This window comes from Pseudophryne corroboree, chromosome 6 (genome assembly GCF_028390025.1).
Source record: "Pseudophryne corroboree isolate aPseCor3 chromosome 6, aPseCor3.hap2, whole genome shotgun sequence".
Taxonomy (NCBI): domain Eukaryota; kingdom Metazoa; phylum Chordata; class Amphibia; order Anura; family Myobatrachidae; genus Pseudophryne; species Pseudophryne corroboree.
In genome coordinates this window covers 291,429,941-291,445,073 of record NC_086449.1, presented here as the reverse complement: position 1 = coordinate 291,445,073, position 15,133 = coordinate 291,429,941, and positions in this window count along the sequence as shown.

Genomic DNA, 15,133 nt, shown 5'->3' with positions numbered 1-15,133 from the left:
TGCTGTATGTGTCCTTCAGCAGGGACTGTGTAAATATTAATTAAAAGCAATAAAAGTTACGTTTTATCATAATAATTAATTCTACAAATTTGATTTGTGCACCCGACCTATCAACCGCTCCTCTAGTTCTCTCACCTTTGCCATTTAATTGGTTGTATCAGGGTCGCACCCCCAGAGAAGTACAAAGTCTAATTAAGACATACGATTATTGGGGCTCTACAGGTAAACCTATTCATAAAAAGTGATACACAAATTCATAGTGTGCAGATGTTCTTTCTCTGTTTCTTTTGACAAGGAAAAAATTTACCTCAAGTTTCCTCACAGCCTAAGAAAGCACCGTATTATAAGGTACAGTCCTTTTCGGCTTCAGAAAAGCAAGCGGGTCAAAGGCGCTTCCTTTCTGCACAGAGACAAGGGAAGAGGGAAAAAGCTGCACCAGACAGCCAGTTCCCAGGATCAAAAATCTTCCCCCGCTTCCTCTGAGTCCACCGCATGACGCTGGGGCTCCACAGGTGGAGCCAGGTGCGGTGGGGGCGCGTCTCGGGAACTTCAGCGACCAGTGGGCTCGCTCACAGGTGGATCCCTGGGTTCTGCAAGTAGTATCACAGGGATACAAGCTGGAGTTCGAGGCGACTCCCCCTCGCCGTTACCTCAAATCAGCCTTGCCTGCTGCCCTCGAGGAGAGGTAGTACTGGCGGCAATTCACAAGCTGTACTTCCAGCAGGTGATAATCAAGCTACCCCTCCTTCAACAAGGCCGGGGTTACTATTCCACAATGTTTGTGGTACCGAAACCAGGCGGTTCGGTGAGACCCATTCTAAAATTGAAATCCTTGAACACTTATATACGAAGGTTCAAGTTCAAAATGGAATCGCTCAGGGCGGTTATTGCAAGCCTGGACGAAGGGGATTACATGGTATCACTGGACATCAAGGATGCTTACCTGCATGTCCCCATTTACCCTCCTCACCAGGAGTAACTCAAAATTGTGGTACAGGACTGTCATTACCAATTCCAGACGTTGCCGTTGGTCTGTCCCCGGCACCGAGGGTATTTACCAAGGTAATGGCCGAAATGATGATACTCCTTCGAAAAAAGGGAGTTATAATTATCCCGTACTTGGACGATCTCCTTATAAAGGCGAGGTCCAGGGAGCAGTTGTTCGTCGGAGTAGCACTATCTAGGGAAGTGCTACAACAGCACGGCTGGATTCTGAATAGTCCAAAGTCGCAGCTGGTTCCTACGACGTGTCTACTGTTCCTGGGTATGGCTCTGGACACAGAACAGGAAAAAGGGTTTCTCCCAGAGGAGAAGGCCAAGGAGTTGTCATCTCTAGTCAGAGACCTCCTAATACAAATACAGGTGTAGGTGCATCAATGCACGCGAGTCCTGGGAAAGATGGTAGCTTCTTACGAAGAAATTCCATTCGGCAGGTTCCAGGCAAGGATCTTCCAGTGGGATCTGTTGGACATGTGGTCCGGGTCGCATCTTCAGATGCATCGGCTGATAACCCTGTCTCCAAGGGCCTGGGTGTCGCTGTTGTGGTGGCTGCAGAGTGCTCATCTTCTAGAGGGCCGCAGATTCGGCATACAGGACTGGGTCCTAGTGACCACGGATGCCAGCCTTCGAGGCTGGGGGGCAGTCACACAGGGAAGAAACTTCCAAGGACTATGGTCAAGTCAGGAGACTTCCCTACACATAAATATTCTGGGACTAAGGGCCATTCACAATGCCCTAAGTCAGGCTAGACCCCTGCTTCAACACCAGCCGGTGCTGATCCAGTCAGACAACATCACGGCGGTCGCCCATGTAAACCAGCAGGGCGGCACAAGAAGCAGGATGGTGATGGCAGAAGCCACAAGGATTTTCCGATGGGCGGAAAATCATGTGTTAGCACTGTCAGCAGTGTTCATTCCCTGAGTGGACAACTGGGAAGCAGACTTTCTCAGCAGGCACGACCTCCACCCGGGAGAGTGGGGACTTCATCCAGAAGTCTTCAAAATGATTGTACACCGTTGGGAAAGGCCACAGGTGACATGATGGCGTCCCGCCTCAACAAAAAGCTAAAAAGATATTGCGCCAGGTCAAGGGACCCTCAGGCTATAGCTGTGGACGCTCTGGTAACACCGTGGGTGTACCAGTCGGTGTATGTGTTCCTTCCTTTGCCTCTCATACCCAAGGTACTGAGAATTCTAAGAAGGAGAGGAGTAAGAACTATACTCGTGGTTCCGGATTGGCCAAGAAGAGCTTGGTACCCAGAACTTCAAGAAATGATCTCAGAGGACCCATGGCCTCTGCCGCTCAGACAGGACCTGCTGCAGCAGGGGCCCTGCCTGTTCCAAGACTTACCACGGCTGTGTTTGACGGCATGGCGGTTGAACACCGGATCCTAAAGGAAAAAGGCATTTCAGAGGAAGTCATTCCTACGCTGATTAAGGCTAGGAAAGATGTGATCGCAAAATATTATCACCGCATATGGCAAAAATATGTTGCTTGGTGTGAGGCCAGGAAGGCCCCAACGGAGGAATTTCAACTGGGTCGATTTCTGCACTTCCTACAGTCAGGACTGACTACGGGCCTAAAATTGGGGTCCATTAAGGTCCAGATTTCGGTTCTGTACATTTTCTTCCAAAAAGAACTGGCTTCACTGCCTGAAGTTCAGACTTTTGTTAAGGGAGTGCTGCATATTCAGCCCCCGTTTGTGCCTCTAGTGGCACTGTGGGATCTCAACGTGGTGTTGGATTTCCTGAAGTCGCATTGGGATGAGCCACTTAAATCCGTGGAGCTAAAAAACCTCACGTGGAAAGTGTTCATGCTGTTGGCCTTGGCGTCGGCCAGGCGTGTATCAGAATTGGCGGTTTTGTCATGCAAAAGCCCTTATCTGATTTTCATATGGATAGGGCGGAATTGAGGACTCGTTCCCAATTCCTTCCTAAGGTGGTATCAGCTTTTCATGTGAACCAACCTATTGTGGTGCCTGCGGCTACGTGGGACTTGGAGGACTCCAAGTTACTGGACGTAGTCAGGTCCCTGAAAATATATGTTTCCAGGATGGCTGGAGTCAGGAAAACTGACTCGCTATTTATCCTGTATGCACCCAACAAGCTGGGTGCTCCTGCTTCTAAGCAGACTATTGCTCGCTGGATCTGTAGCACGATTCAACTTGCACATTCTGCGGCTGGACTGCCGCACCCTAAATCTGTAAAAGCCCATTCCACGAGGAAAGTGGGCTCTTCTTGGGCGGCTGCCCGAGGGGTCTCGGCTTTACAACTTTGCCGAGCTGTTACTTGGTCGGGTTCAAACATTTTTGAAAAAGTCTGCAAGTTTGATACCCTGGCTGAGGAGGACCTTGAGTTTGCTCATTCAGTGCTGCAGAGTCATCCGCACTCTCCCAACCGTTTGGGAGCTTTGGTATAATCCCCATGGTCCTTACGGAGTTCCCAGCATCCACTAGGACGTCAGAGAAAATAAGATTTTACTCACCGGTAAATCTATTTCTCGTAGTCCGTAGTGGATGCTGGATGCCCATCCCAAGTGCGGATTGTCTGCAATACTTGTATATAGTTATTGCCTAACTAAAGGGTTATTGTTATGAGCCATCTGTTAGTGAGGCTCAGTTATATTTCATACTGTTAACTGGGTATAATATCACGAGTTATACGGTGTGATTGGTGTGGCTGGTATGAGTCTTACCCGGGATTCAAAATCCTTCCTTATTGTGTCAGCTCTTCCGGGCACAGTATCCTAACTGAGGTCTGAAGGAGGGTCATAGTGGGAGGAGCCAGTGCACACCAGGTAGTCCTAAAGCTTTCTTTAGTTGTGCCCAGTCTCCCGCGGAGCCGCTATTCCCCATGGTCCTTACGGAGTTCCCAGCATCCACTACGGACTACGAGAAATAGATTTACCGGTGAGTAAAATCTTATTTTAAGCAATAACTATATACACGTATTGCAGAAAGTCCGCACTTGGGACGGGCGCCCAGCATCCACTACAGACTACGAGAAATAGAATTACCGGTGAGTAAATTCTTATTTTCTCTGACGTCCTAGTGGATGCTGGGAACTCCGTAAGGACCATTGGGATTATACCAAAGCTCCCAAACGGGCGGGAGAGTGCGGATGACTCTGCAGCACCGAATGAGCAAACACAAGGTCCTCCTCAGCCAGGGTATCAAACTTGTAGAACTTTGCAAAGGTGTTTGAACCCGACCAAGTAGCCGCTCGGCAAAGCTGTAAAGCCGAGACCCCTCGGGCAGCCGCCCAAGAAGAGCCCACCTTCCTTGTGGAATGGGCTTTTACTGATTTTGGATGCGGCAATCCAGCCGCAGAATGAGCCAGTTGAATCATGCTACAGATCCAGCGAGCAATAGTTTGCTTTGAAGCAGGAGCACCCAGCTTGTTGGGTGCATGCAGGATAAACAGCGAGTCAGTCTTCCTGACTCCAGCCGTTCTGGAAACATATATTTTCAAAGCCCTGACTACGTCCAGCAACTTGGAGTCCTCCAAGTCCCGAGTAGCCGCAGGCACCACAATAGGTTGGTTCAAATGAAACGATGATACCACCTTTGGGAGAAATTGGGGACAAGTCCGCAATTCTGCCCTGTCCATATGGAAGATCAGATAGGGGCTTTTACAAGACAAAGCCGCCAATTCTGACACACGCCTAGCCGATGCTAAGGCCAACAGCATGAACACTTTCCACGTGAGATACTTTAGTTCCACGGTCTTAAGTGGCTCAAACCAGTGGGATTTCAGGAAATCCAACACAACGTTAAGATCCCAAGGTGCCACTGGTGGCACAAAAGGGGGCTGAATATGCAGCACTCCCTTAACAAACGTCTGAACCTCAGGCAGTGAAGCCAGTTCTTTTTGAAAGAAAATGGATAGGGCCGAAATCTGGACCCTGATGGACCCTAATTTTAGGCCCATAGACACTCCTGACTGTAGGAAGTGCAGCAATCGACCCAGCTGGAATTCCTCTGTAGGGGCCGTCCTGGCCTCACACCAAGCAACATATTTTCACCATATACGGTGATAATGCTTTGCTGTCACGTCCTTCCTAGCCTTTATCAGCGTAGGAATAACTTCATCCGGAATGCCTTTTACCGCTAGGATCCGGCGTTCAACCGCCATGCCGTCAAACACAGCCGCGGTAAGTCTTGGAACAGACAGGGCCCTTGTTGCAGCAGGTCCTGTCTGAGAGGCAGAGGCCATGGGACCTCTGTGCGCATTTCTTGCAGTTCCGGGTACCAAGTCCTTCTTGGCCAATCCGGAACAATGAGTATTGTTCTCATTCCTCTTTTTCTTACAATTCTCAGCACCTTTGGTATGAGAGGAAGAGGAGGAAACACATATACCGACTGGAACACCCACGGTGTCACTAGCGCGTCCACAGCTATCGCCTGCGGGTCCCTTGACCTGGCGCAATATCTTTTTAGCTTTTTGTTGAGGCGGGACGCCATCATGTCCACCTGTGGCAGTTCCCATCGATTTTCAATCTGTGTGAAGACTTCTTGATGAAGTCCCCACTCTCCCGGGTGGAGGTCGTGTCTGCTGAGGAAATCTGCTTCCCAGTTGTCCACTCCCGGAATGAACACTGCTGACAGTGCTTGCACGTGTTTCTCCGCCCAAAGAAGAATCTTTGTGACTTCCGCCATTGCCACCCTGCTTCTTGTGCCGCCCTGGCGGTTTACATGGGCGACCGCCGTGATGTTGTCTGACTGAATCAGCACTGGTTGGTCTCGAAGCAGGGGCTCCGCTTGACTCAGGGTGTTGTATATGGCCCTTAGTTCCAGTATATTTATGTGCAGACAAGTCTCCTGACTTGACCACAGCCCTTGGAAGTTTCTTCCCTGAGTGACTGCCCCCCATCCACGGAGGCTTGCACCCATTGTCACCAGGACCCAGTCCTGTATGCCGAACCTGCGGCCCTCGAGAAGATGAGCACTCTGCAGCCACCACAGAAGAGACACCCTGGCCCTGGGGGATAGGGTGATTAACCGATGCATCTGAAGATGTGATCTGGACCATTTGTCCAGTAAGTCCCATTGGAAGGACCTCGTATGGAACCTGCCGAAGGGAATGGCCTCGTATGAGGCCACCCTCCTTCCCAGGACTCGAGTGCAGTGATGCACTGACCCTTGTTTTGGTTTTAATAGATTCCTGACCAGTGTCACGAGCTCCTGAGCTCTCTCTATTGGGAGATAACCCTTTTCTGGTCTGTGTCTAGGATCATGCCTAGGAGAAGCAGATGAGCTGTAAGAACCCACTGCGACTTTGGAATATATAGAATCCAGCCGTGTTACCGCTACACTTCCAGAGAAAGTGATACGCTGTTCAGCAACTGCTCTCTTGATCTCGCTTTTATGAGGAGATCGTCCAAGTACATGATAATAGTGACACCTTGCTTCCGCAGGAGCACCATCATTTCCGCCAATACCTTGGTGAACATTCTCAAGGCCGTGGAGAGACCAAACGGCAACCTCTGAAATTGGTAATGACAATCCCGTACCGTAATTCTGAGGTACGCCTGATGAGGTGGATAAATGGGGACCTGAAGGTATGCATCCTTTTTGTCCCGAGTCACCTTTCAGGCTTGCAATAACCGCTCTTAGCGATTTCAACGTGAACTTGAACCTTTTCAGGTATATGTTCAGGGATTTTAAATTCAATATGGGTCCCACCGAACCGCCAGGTTATGGGACTACAACATGGTCGAATAATAACCCCCTCCTTGTTGAAGGAGGGGAACCTTGACCACCGCCTGTTGAAGATACAATTTGTGAATTGCAGTTAACACTGTTTTCCTCTCGTGGGGGGGAAGCCGGCAAGGCCGTCGGTGAGGGGGCATCTTCTCAAAGTCCAGCTTATATCCCTGAGACACAATATCGATCGCCCAGGGATCTAACATGGAGTGAACCCACTTGTGGCTGAACTTACGAAGGCGTGCCCCCACCGGGCCTAGCTCCGCCTGTGGAGCCCCAGCGACATGCAGTGGATTTTTGTAGAGGCCGGGGTGGACTTCTGTTCCTGGGAACTAGCTGTGTTGTGCAGCTTCTTTCCTCTGCCGCCGCCTCTGGCAAGAAAGGACGCACCTCGGACTTTCTTGTTTCTTTATTCGAAAGGCTGCATTTGATAATGTCGTGCTTTCCTAGGCTGTGCAGGAATATAAGGCAAAATATTAGAATTTACCAGCTAAAGCTGCGGAGACCAGGTCCGAGAACCCTTCTCCACACAATCCTCAGCCTTCCATATGCCTCTTAAGTCTGCATCATCTGTCCATTGCATATTCTACAGGACACGTCAAGCAGAAATCGACATAGCTTTGACTCCAGGACCCAGTATACTCATGTCTCTTTGGGCATGTTTTATATATATATATCTATCTCTTAAGACAGCATCTTCAATATGTATATATCTATATATATATGCATATATATCTATATATCTATATGCATACTAGGGTCTCAATCTCTGCTGATAAGGTACCTGTCCACGCTGCCACAGCGCTATAAACCCATGCCGACACAATCGCCGGTCTGAGTAGTGTACTAGAATGTGCATGCTATCTGCAGGATCCCTGAGAACAGCTAGTGCTACCGTCTGGGCAAACGTGACACCCTAGGGGAAGATTCCCATCACATCCTGGCCCTAGTGGGGAAAGGATACTGCCTGAGAATTCCTTGTGGGAAGCTGCAGTTTCTTGTCTGGAGATTCCCGCCCTTTTTCCTCATGAGAGGAGGGAAATTTACCTCAGCTTTCTTCCCCGTAACATGTGTACCCTTGTGTCAGGGACAAATGAGTCATCAGTGATATGCAAATCATCTTTTATTACAATAATCATATATTGAATACCTTTCAGCCATTTTGGCTGTAACTTTGCATTATCGTAGTCGACACTGGAGTCAAACTCCGTGTCGATATCAGTGTGTATTATTTTGGATAGTGATCATTGTGAGACTCTGAAGGTCTCTGTGACATAGGGACAGACATGGGTAGATTTCTGTCTGTTCTCTAATCTTTTGTGCAATAAATTCACCTCAGCACTTACACATATCCAAACAGGTGTCGGCGTTGTCGACGTAGACAACCTCTCACACACATATTTGCTCTCTCCTCCTCCTTAGGGGAGCCTTTTACCTCAGACATGTCGACACACGCGTACCGACACACCACACACACAGGGGATGCTCTATTTGAAGACAGTTCCCCCACAAGACCCTTTGGAGAGACAGAGAGAGAGTATGCCAGCACACACCCCATCTCTATATAACCCAGGGATTACACTACAACTCAGTGTTTACCCAGTAGCTGCTGTATATACAAATTTGCGCCTAAATGTATGTGCCCCCCCCCCCCCCTCTTTTCACCCTTTGTGTATCTGGATACTGCAGGGGAGAGCCTGGGGAGCTTCTTTCCAGCGGAGCTGTGAATAGAAAATGGCGCTGGTGTGCTGAGGAAGAAGGCCCCGCACCCTCAGCGGCGGGCTTCTGTCCCGCTTTCTGTGAAAAAATGGCGGGGTTTTTTACATATATACAGTGCCAGACTGTATATATGTATTTTTTATTGCCAAAAGGTACTTCAATTGCTGCCCAGGGCGCCCCCCCCCCAGCGCCCTGTACCCTACAGTGACTGGAGTGTGTAAGTGTGCTGGGAGCAATGGCGCACAGCTGCGGTGCTGTGCGCTACCTTAAATGAAGACAGGAGTCTTCTGCTGCCGATTTCGTCGTCTTCAAGCTTCTGTTCTTCTGGCTCTGCGAGGGGGACGGCGGCGCGGCTCCGGGAACGGACGATCGTGGACAGGTGCCTGTGTTCGAACCCTCTGGAGCTAATGGTGTCCAGTAGCCTAAGAAGCACAAGCTAGCTGCAAGCAGGTAGGTTTGCTTCTCTCCCCTTAGTCCCACGTAGCAGTGAGTCTGTTGCCAGCAGAAGCTCACTGAAAATAAAAAACCTAATAAATACTTTCTTTACTAGTAAGCTCAGGAGAGCCCACTATGAGCACCCAGCTCTGGCCGGGCACAGATTCTAACTGAGGTCTGGAGGAGGGGCATAGAGGGAGGAGCCAGTGCACACCAGATAGTACCTAATCTTTTCTTTAGAGTGCCCAGTCTCCTGCGGAGCCCGTCTATTCCCCATGGTACTTACGGAGTTCCCAGCATCCACTAGGACGTCAGAGAAATACATAATTAGAATTTTAATAAACCTCCCCTAAGGAGATGAAAATGGGGTTGACATAATGATGTCATTACCGATGCGTGGCTTGCATTGCGTGAACGATAACGCCCAAATGGACAGTGAGATCAAAATGTGGATTGCACCGCCAGTGTGTAGAATTTAATAAACTACAAAAATGGTCCTGTGACTTTTTACCATATCACTCACTGACTGACTCCTCACTAATTCTCTTACTTCCCGATATGTTAGGAAGCTGAAATGTAACATAGGTATTCTTCAGGTGAGAAATAGGAAAACTACATAATCAGAATTTTAATAAACCTCCCCTACGGGAATAAAAAGGAGGTTGACGTAATGATGTCATTACCGATAAGTGGCTTGCGTGGTGTGAATGATAACGCCCAAACGGACAATTGGATCAAAATTTGGATCGCACCTCTAGTGTGTAGAATTTAATAAACTACAAAACATGGTCCTGTCACTTTTACCATATCTGCTACGGAAGCTCCTCGGGTAACACCAAGAACCATGGATTAATATTTACATCTCTGTAGATTGACACGCATGTGTATGTACCACCGTGAAAATCAGAAACTCCTGTGCAAAGAACGGATGGAACAGCTAGTATGCTATAACAATGGCCCTCATTCCGAGTTGATCGGTCGCAAGGCGATTTTAGCAGAGTTACACACGCTAAGCCGCCGCCTACTGGGAGTGAATCTTAGCTTCTTAAAATTGCGACCGATGTATTCGCAATATTGCGATTACTAACTACTTAGCAGTTTCAGAGTAGCTCCAGACTTACTCTGCCTGTGCGATCATTTCAGTGCTTGTCGTTCCTGGTTGACGTCACAAACACACCCAGCGTTCGCCCAGGCACTCCCACCGTTTCCCCGGCCACTCCTGCGTTTTTTCCGGAAACGGTAGCGTTTTCAGCCACACGCCCCTGAAACGCCGTGTTTCCGCCCAGTAACACCCATTTCCTGTCAATCACATTACGATCGCCGGAGCGAAGAAAAAGCCGTGAGTAAAAATACTTTCTTCATAGTAAAGTTACTTGGCGCAGTCGCAGTGCGAACATTGCGCATGCGTACTAAGCGGATTTTCACTGCGATGCGATGAAAAATACCGAGCGAACAACTCGGAATGAGGGCCAATGTTATATTTGTGATGTGCAAATGAACCCAAATACAACAAATGAAAGTATTGTTATAATAAATATTTATATGATGCATAAGGCTGTGATATGTTAAGGAAAAACAATCTCTAAAAATATTTCTACTACCTGGAGGAAAGTTTTGAGTATAATGACCCCAGACATTATTAGGTTGTATATGCCAGAAAAGATACTGCTGAGTGATTTCCCTTTGTTAAAAGTGAAGCTTCTGTTATCTGATACTTTTTTTTGCCTATATCTGTTTTGAAATAAGCCCGCTGACATTTCTGGAGTACTCAGGATAGAAAGTGACACACACAGACTTGATAATCTGTTATCCCATGGAGAGAGAATGTCTGCATCGCTTTCTCAGGCTCTTGCTACAGTATTTGTCATACAGCTACAAAACATGTTATTGAAGAAACAAATACCCAATCCAGTCCTCATTTATGTATTGATTTATATGTCGTCTTTTATTCATAACATGTTTAAAAATGTCATATGTTGCAAAATGAGGTAAATCATGTTATGCAAAATAATAAGCTGCTACAAAAATAACAGGTTTTAAAGGTTGTACTAATTTAAGGGGGGTATCCAATTACCTGCAGTCAGTAACCGAGGGTAATTGTATCACCAGGGGCTATCCTATTAGCCCAGAGGAGGCACGCTCCTCCCCCAAGGCAAACTCTTAGCGCTGATCCGAAGCATAATCCATGATAAGTGGCTGCAGGAACCGCGATAACACGTGGGATCAGACACATGTGTTTTTGCGCGATCGTGGGTCCATTTTTAAGTGATCAAAACAGACCCTACTTGGATACCGCAATAATGACCATCAGTCAAAAATTGCGATAGCGGGCTGTTTCAATTAGCCAAAAACGCATCACACTTAATTGTATACCTGCCTCTCTATTTGCAATCACAGATAGACGTTGACCATATTTGTGTCTATGTAAGAATAAATACTTTGGGGTTATTTTTGATGCTGAAAAATGATATTATATAAATGTGCTGCTCAAGGCTGTGATAACCCCTTTTCCCAGCATTTTTGTAGATTAAAAGGGATTATTACCACTTCTCCAAAATGTATTACAAGGCAGACTCACCATGTAGAAATCAGTGCTTTCTCCAGAGGGGATCGGTATGAAATACCTCCAATCAAAATCCCGACAGCAATTGACCGACGGTCAAAATCCAACAAGGTCAAAATCCTGACATGGACAAAATCCCGACATTTAAAATACCGACAAGGTCAAAATACCAACATGTTAAATGCCCACAGGTCAAAATACCGACATGCATTTTTCATTGTTTTTTGTGTGTATGTCGACATAGGTCGACATGGACACCATATAAGTGTACCGTGTCCCCTCGCGTGGCTTGCTGCACTCGCCATGCTTCGGGCATGGTGCCTCGCTGCGCTCGGCAAACTATTATATTCCCCCTCCAGGTCCACTGGGATGGTAAAGTATGAACAAGTAGGTTTAAATGAAAAAATCATGAAAAACTCATGTCGATATTTTGACCTGTCAGCATTTTACATGTCGGTATTTTGACCTTGTTGGTATTTTAAATGTCAGTATTTTGTCCATGTCGGGATTTTGACCGTCGGTCAATTGCTATCGGGATTTCAACCGTCGGGATTTTGATTGGAGGTAAATTGACTGCATCCCCTTCAGAGGTGCATTCATCTTGCTTTAATAACACAGCCAGTTAGGGCAGTGAAGCATTATGGGCACTTACTAAGCCATAAAAGATGAATTTTTCACTTCTACCTCAGCAGCTCAGATTACCATCTGAGGATGGCACAGTGTGTTATTTACCAGTCCTGCCACTACCTCCTGATGTTTGCACATGCGCCGTTGGTCCAGAATGTGATCTCATGGTTTTACAATATCTCATGCAGCACACTGCCCCTGCATAGACCCATTCCGTACTGCATCAGCACCAGTCTGATGCAATAAAAACAGGGCAGAAATCACCGGAGAGATGACTTTTTCAACATCAGGCAAACCAAAAAAGTTAGCAATTGGGCAAAATCATGTGGCACTGCAGGTGGGGCAGAGGTAACGTGCACAGAGACATATAATTTGGGTGGGCTGTGTACAAACTGAAATCTAAATTACAGTGTTAAAATGAAGCAGACAGTATTTACCCTGCACAGAAACAAAATAACCCACCCAAATCTAACTCTCTCTGCACATGTTACATCTGTTCCCCCTGCAGTGCACATGGGGGGTCATTCCGAGTTGTTTGCTCGTTGCCGATTTTCGCTATACTGTGATTAGTCGCTTACCGCGCATGCGCAAGGTTCGCAGAGTGCATGCGCTTAGTTATTTTACACAAAAGTTAGGTATTTTACTCACGGCATAACAAAGCTTTTTCATCGATGTGCTGATCGTAGTGTGATTGACAGGAAGTGGGTGTTTCTGGACGGAAACTGGCCGTTTTATGGGAGTGTGCGGAAAAATGCAGGCGTTCGAGTTGCAAAACGCAGGAGTGGCTGGAGAAACGGGGGAGTGGTTGGGCAAACGCTGGGTGTGTTTGTGACGTCAAACCAGGAACGAAAAGGACTGAGCTGGTCACAATGGCTGAGTAAGTCTGGAGCTACTCAGAAACTGCTAAGAAATATCTATTCGCAATTCTGCTAATCTTTCGTTCGCACTTCTGCTAAGCTAAGATACATTCCCAGAGGGCGGCGGCTTAGCCAGGGCTGGCGCCACCATTAGGCAGCTTTAGGCAGCTGCCTATGGGCGGCAGCACTTGAAAGGCGGCGCTGGGTGCAGCAAAAAAAAATAAAAATTGGGATGTCAGACAACCGCTACGGCGCTACCCGTTAACACGGTGTCAGATAAGCTATTACAACCTCCCCCTCTTGCGCCGGAGAAAACAAAGCTGCTCGAGACGGGGGGAGGAGGAGTTCGGCGGTACCTTCACCCGACGTGGAGAGGGCTTCCCCACCCCCGCCCTCCGTACGCCTCCCTCCGCCTGTCCTCACCTCGGAACTCAGTAGCAGTGCAGGGAGGGACAGCCAATCGCCGCGCCCAGGGCCGGCTCCAGGCATGTTCCAATAGAGCGGCCGCGCAGGGCGCCACCCTTAATGGGCGCCGCATGCTTGAGCCGCCATATTGGAACCTGGCTGGAGCACCTGTGAGTGACTGCAGTGCAGCACACAGCGATGCGATCCGTCCCTTTCTCCTTTCCCGGCCCGGCCCGCCCGCCTCCTAATAGTGGTAGTAATGTGACTGTATCATGTAGTAGCCGGCTCGAGTAGCAGTGGATGGCCGCGGCTGACTGTGTGTGGTGTGCCGCCCTGCTGCCCCCCCGTACCGATGACTCGTCAATGTCGCGTCATCATGAGGGGGGAGTGCTGCCTGTGGGCGGGTCGCGAACTGAATGTGGCTGTGCGCGCTGACGCTATACGGCGGCAGCGGCTCCGGCGTCTGACGTCAGACGCCGGGCGCCGCTGCACAGCGCACATAGCCCAGCCGAATCGATTACGGCTTAGTCTCTGCCTCTGCCTCTGCCGTCTGCGGACCGCCCACAGACCACAGTACAGTACTCCCCCTCAGAGGAGATGAGTCATCGGCACAGCACAGGCAGCCACTGATAGCCTGGAGGCGGGACGCTGCTGCAGACTGCCTGGCCGCCGCCTTCCCTTCCTCCTGCTGCAGCTGCTTAACACGTGACGTGAGTCACACAGAGACCAGTCCAGACCAGTTTTGCAGCTTAGTCACAGCCACGCCAGGGTGCGGTCGGGTGAAGGCGGCAAAAAACAGCAGGCCCAGGGATTAGATAATAATGCCAGCCAGCCACAGCCTTCCAGATGCTGTTTCACTATTATTCTATTAACAACATAGCAGGTAATGCCAGCCAGAGCCAGATGGCAAATGCTGTTTCACTATTAACATTACATACTGAATGATTCATTTCTGAAGATTTTTAGGTTACATAAATATTGCTTGAAGCTAAGATTGATGTTCCCTAAAGAATTAGCTCACTTTAGAAATCATTAAAAAAAATGACAGATCATGTGCATTTTTGCATAGCTACATTTCTTGTTAAATTAACCATTCTCAGTCAATACTATATATTACTAATACTTCAAAAATCTTTATGGCCCCAAAAGAGAGTCATGTGACCTATCACGATTCACAAAGCAGATAATACGCCATACAGGAATGTGGCTGTGCTGCTTTGAGTGGCGCTTCATTCGTTGAATCATGATTGGGAATTAGTTAAGTCCCATACACATTAGACGATGTCGCTCTGTGAGCGACATCGTCTAATGTTCCTCCCTCCCGACTGTACACACTGAGTGATATGACCGCTCATATCGCTCAGCCCTGCATGAAGGTCGTGGACGACAGTCCAGATCCTGCATGCATGCCCTACCAACAGCAACAATTGTTGCTGACCTGCGGGGACGAGCATCGCTACATCGGTCATCGCTGGCGACAAACACACTTGACGATAAAATGAGCGACGTCGCTAATTTTATCGTCAAGTGTATATGAGCCTTTTGTTATTTTTATCCCAGTTGTCAAGTGTTGGGTGGTATTATTTTCATGTTTATAAGCAGTCAGGCCTCTAATATTTTCACAATGCATATATATTGGTCATAAGTTAAGAAGACATCATTTTTAATAGTGGATGGATGTTTATTTAATTTACTATTAGCTCTTCCACTTATACCCCTTTCACACCGCCCGCGCCACCCCTGAACATAGGTTATTGGCACATGAATGTGCATAACCCGTGTTCATGTGCGGTGTGAAAGGTGACGGGGTGTAAATACTGGGTC